The sequence below is a fragment of the Microchirus variegatus genome, assembly GCF_963457635.1.
Source record: "Microchirus variegatus genome assembly, chromosome: 10".
Lineage (NCBI taxonomy): Eukaryota > Metazoa > Chordata > Actinopteri > Pleuronectiformes > Soleidae > Microchirus > Microchirus variegatus.
Window position 1 is genome coordinate 20,915,987 of NC_139811.1, and position 6,000 is coordinate 20,921,986.

The window sequence follows — 6,000 nt, forward strand, 5'->3', positions numbered from 1 at the left end:
ATTTTGACCAGTGCGTAGAAAATGAAACAAATAACAGAAAAATAATAATAGATATTACGATAATAATAATGCATGTTCTTCCCTCGTGTGCTTGGGTTTGCTCCAGGTTCCACGGTTTCCTCCCACAGTACAAAAACACGCAATATGGGGATTAGGTAAATTGGTCACTCTAAATTGACCGTGAGAGTGAGAGTGTGTGAATGATTGTTTGTCTCTATATGTGGCCCTGTGATGGACTGGCGATGTGACCAGGGTGTGACCCCACCTTTTGCCCTATGTCAGATGAGAGTTGTACAGCACCCCCCGCGACTGTCATGTGGAAGATAAAGCAGTAGAAAATGGATGGATAATAATAATTATAATAGTCACCTTATCTCTTGCTGCATCTTAATCTAATTTCACTATACCTGTGTCTGAAGTATATGTGAGGAAGAGGAGGATGATGAGAAACGTCTTTCACTCACTCATCCTCTAACCGCTTTATCCTCCACATGGGGTTCATTGGGAGCGCTGGTGCCAATCCCAGCTGACATAGGGCGAAAGGTGGGGTACACACTGGACAGGTCATCAGTCCATTTAACAACCAGCCACTGTCACACTCACACCTACAGTCAATTCAGAGAAAACACACACACACAAACGGGGAGAACTCGCAAACTCCATGCAGAAAGACCCGTGTTCCTGACCCGGTCAGAACAAGTGGATCGGCAAGAGTGCTAACCACTACACTAACCAGTCTTTCCAATTCAGTGAATTCACATTGGGTTACCACTTGGGAAACTAGCCCACTAGCTCCAACCTATTCGGACTTGTTTTAATTTGTACTAAAACCAACGTTTAAATAGCAATTTTAAAAGATGTAGTTGAAAGGGCTGAGACACCTGAAGGTCAGTTCTGGTCATTTGTTATTTTATTTCATAAATTAAACAATTCATGAGCTTTAAAGGTGGTCTCGGTTCTGGTCTGGACTATTCTGTATAAACAAAAGATATATAATATTTCTTTCACTGGTGGTGCTCACTGCATCTGTAGAAAAAAAAAAGTAAATCCATAAAATCTCTCTGTAGCCTCTCAACCTCCCACTCACAATGTTCTCATACAACCTGCATGTGTCAACTGGGTTTCCACAGCAACACAAGTGGCAAGCTATGTCCACTCAATGTGAATTTAAAAAAAGCCATCTTTTAAATGGAGCCGGTGATGAGCCGGAGCGAGCGGAGTCAGAAACGAGGCAAACAAAAATGGGGAGTGAGTGTAGGAATGATAACACTTCAGCTCATTAACTTCAGGGGGAGCTGCCTGTGCAGCCAGAGGAAAAGAGTCACACAAATTTGTGTTTTACACTCTGTATAGATCAAGGCTGGTAAATTACATGTGAATATAGAGTGCACATAACGACTGTGCTGCGTCTTCTTAAGAAGAGGAATTGTCAATTCATTTAAAAAGAATACGTACAAACTCCTTTTATTTATGTATTTTTTTCCTTTTAGGAGACTTTATTGGTAGAAAGTGAATATATATATATATGTACTATATATATATATATATACACATGAAAACAAATTTACCCATTGGTGCTTTACTTCCTTTAACAAATGAACATACCTCAGAAAAAGAGAGAGTGTATGGAAGTTCAGACGTGTCAAATGTAAATGATCTCTAATGTAACAGAGTTTATTTTACCATTTTGTATATTTATTACTTGTATTACCCTTGCAAATTATTCATTATGATGCTTATGTGGAATACTTTTTGGCACCCCTGTAAATGTTCATGATTTTCCTTTATCAATCATTGGTTGTTTGGATAAGAAATTTAATATATCATATAGGAGACAAGCACAGTGATATTTGAGAAGTGAAATAAAGTTTATATGATTTACAGAAAGTGTGCAAGAATTATTTAAACAAAATTAGGCATGTGCTTATATTTAGGTACCCTTGTCATTTTATTGATTTCAATACCTTTAGCACTAATTATTGGAACTCAAAATTGGTTTAGTAACCTCAGTGACCCTTGACCTCCATACACAGGTGAATACAATCACGAGAAAGGGTATTTAAGGAGGCCAATTGTAAATGTTTCTCCTCTTTGCATCTTCTCTGAAGAGTGGCAACACGGGAGCCTCAAAACAACTCTCAAATGACCTGAAAACAAAATTGTTCAACATCATGGTTTAGGGGAATGATACAGAAAGCTATCTCAGAGATTTAAGCTCTCAGTTTAAACTGTGAGGAACATTGTGAGGAATTGGAAGACCACAGACACAGTTCTAGTTAAGGCCTGAAGTGGCAGACCAAGAAAAATCTCAGATAAGCAGAGGAGAAGGATGGTGAGAACAGTCACAGTCAACCCACAGACCAGCTCCAAAGACCTACAACATCATCTTGCTGCAGATGGTGTCACTGTGCATCGTTCAACTATTCAGCGCACTTTACACAAGGAGATGCTGTATGGAAGAGTAATGCAGAAAAAGCCTTTTCTCTGCACCCGCCACAAACAGAGTCGCTTGAGGTGTGCTGAAGCACATTTGGACAATGAACATGGACATAAACATGATTTGCAGTCTGCAAAATATATTTTTTAATATGTATATTTTGGCTGTACTGTTGTTGTTGTTGGGTTCAGTATGTTATATGAACATTATTCCTGAGTCGCTGTGACATATTAGGAGGATTTTATGGCCAGTTGCTTTCGATTTATTACATAATTCACCTTCAAACACTGTATCTTTTTGAGTGACAGCACTTCCTGGTGACGGTGAATGGTTTGGTATAAAATGCCACTTCAGTGTGACTCCTGTAAACCTCAACTGTGGTGACACTGACAATCCCTGGAACATAAGTCATGGATTTAATGTGATCGCTATAAAGATGCTTAAAATCCCATAAGCCACTGCAAACTGACTCACGGTTTACTTAGGCACTCCGTACTCCATATATAAAAGCAGTCCATGCTCCCTTGCCCTTGGCTGTGGTTTTAATTACAAGGGGTCACGTCTAATTAATACTGAGCTCATTATGACGGTAAGAAAAACACCAATAGAAATGAAAGTGCGGCACAAAGGCACGTCAAGTTTGACACTTCCTTACTGTTTCTTCAGACAATAATCGATGTCGTGGAGGAGGCGCCGCAGACTCTGTCAGTCAGACTGAAGTTGTCCATCAAGGCTGAGTCAATTTTCTCGATGCCGACAGTGGGACAGAGTCACACATGACTGACAGTTCCTCAATGATGAAGACTCACTGCCGTAGACGGAGAGCAGGGTGGACAAGGGGACGTCTGCGTGGATGTGAGAGAAATGCAGCAAACTAGAAACACATTGCGACATGTGATCGTAAGAGAAACTTACACATTGGAGTGTTTAAGTTGTTATTACTGCGACAACAAAAGCACTGTGCTGAACAGAAGGAGACAGAATTAAAATGTACATCAAGACCAAGTCAAATCCGTAGCAAGTTGATTAAAAACAGCAAGCAAAAAGTATAAAAAATTGTCTTAAAAAGTTCAAATAACTAACATACAGATGGAATGAATATGAATGAATAATTTCATTAACAGCACTTTGAAACCAAAAGGTCTTCAGAAAAGATTTAAAAACTGCAACGGTCAAAGCAAGAGAAGAATAAAACAAATGTTTTGGTGTATTTAGCACATGTCGAACAAAACCACCCATATGAATAATTATTTCAGTTTTTGTTGGTAAGCGGTGGCTTCACTACAAAGAGCTTAAGTCATTATTTATTTCCTGAAAGATCATTGTGTCAGATATTTACATTTCTCAGGTAAATACTTAAGAATAAAATAGACATTTGATCCATCAAAGGTATGTTGATATAGGTGAAAAACTGAAATATGTGCTCGAGAAAAGTCTTTTTTCTCATAACCTACAGGAACATATACGAGCAGCAACCACAGCCTATAACATAGCATTGTGTGATTTATAACTTTAAATTAACCTCCCAGAGGTGGCAGTGACTTTCATGGCGTTTTTCCCTGGTGAAGGAGACAGAGTTCCATCTGAGGAACAAAGCCTCCCAGCTCTTGCCCTACCTTTATTCCACAGGGAAGAACTGGGGAAGAAATGTTTTTTTTTTTTTTTTTACCACACCTTTTACTCAAAGGAGTTTACCGCTGCGTTTAAACCTCTGCCAGTTTTTCTACATGCAACCTCTAAAAATAGTTTATTGTACATCGTCTGCTGAGAATAATAATAATCTCAACGCAGATGAGAGTCGTTCATCTCCTGGGTCGAAGCAATGACCCTGCAGGAGAGTCCGGGAAAGCACCTATAATAACTGCGTAGGCTTTTTCACACTCACCTACTTTACAGAAGACGACTCCCTGCAGGGTTAATCGTGAAAGTGACACATGGCCCTCTGTCTTCTTCTTCACACCTCTTCTTCTCTGTTTATTTCTGAAACACTAATGGGGGGGGAAATAGAGAAACCTGAAGAACAGTAAATTAAGTTGTTTTTGCGTCCATTTTAAAAGGTATGAATGAGTAAATCTAATGGTGAGATGAACAGAGGCCTTCCATTTCCCTAGCACGTCAGGGAACTAGAAAGGACGTTGTTCTTCTTCATTTACTTACTAAATTCTTGGCTGGAACTTGGCTTGTAACCGGAGGGTTACCGGTTTGAGTCCCCAGCAGGACAGAGGACTGGGCTGGGCTGGGCTGGGCTGGGCTGGGCTGGGCTGGGTTGGGCTGGGCCCCAGAGCAAGCCACCCAATCCCCATTGCTCCCCGGCTGCTGCTCAGTGGCTGCCCACTGCTCCTTCTAGGAAGGTTCCTAGTAGAGGATGGGTTAAATGCAAAGTATATAAAATAAAATAAAATGAAATAAAAAAATAAGCTTCTGTTTCTAAAAATGAAAGGCTCTCACACTCTGGCTGGTTGATTTTTGCCTATAATGTACATAAACTCCTATAACCTATACAAACATACTGATGAGCGGTATATTTAATTTCTGCCAATAATACCTCCTTAATGTTCCATACTGGACCTTTAATAACAACAAAATACCTGACATTTCATATTTTTGCCAACCTGAACTTAATGTTTGGAACTCAACATCGTTGAATCACTAAATTGTCGTGTTCGGGTCAAATCTGACCGATTTACAACTTAAAACACTCATAAATATTGTGTTTTACATCCGATTGCCTCAAGGCCTTATGATATCCTCCACATTATACACTTGAACATATAAAAGTGATGATCACCTCTTTCATTGAACCCAAAAGTGACCGCCATAGGAAATGAATGGGTATCCAGACTATATTCATCCCTCAGAAAGAAAACATCCCCATACACACCAACCCAACTCACTCACTCACTCACATTTCAGTCTACACAATGTCTTTTGCGGGTTCACATCTCTTTCGCACGCGTATGTGCTGATCCTCTCACGTGAACCAACTTCCTGATGAAACAATGTATCATATCTTCACACCGACTAGACGGGTGTCTGTTATGTGAACCCATCTCTTTCCCGTGCTTTGGTGCCTATCCCCCACGTGAACCACACCTTCCAGACTAATCAATGTATCATCTTCACACAGACCCCATATATATAGCTTGATGTTTGCCTTGCACTCCTTTTACTCCGAGCACAATGAGTAGGCGACTGACCAAGCTGTTCTCTGTCGAAGAGGTTCTGGTTCCAGCTCTTTGGACATGACGAAGAAGACACTGAAATTGAACCAGAGATAGAAGAGGATGTCTCTGAAGTGGAAGACAACACAGATTTTGATCCAGACTTTTAGGAGACTGATCAGTCAACAGATGAAGAGGGAGAGGCACCTGAAGAACAGGCACCTGAGGAGATATTCCTGTCCAAGAGTAGACACTTGCTCTGGTCTTTATCCCCCCAGGACAGAGGAAGTAGAGCGAGAGTGGAAAACATCATATGCCAGGGCCAACATGGTATGCGACATCTCGTGTGGATGACATCAAGTCCAGCTTCCAACTCTTTTTTACCAGAGTCCATTGAGGGAA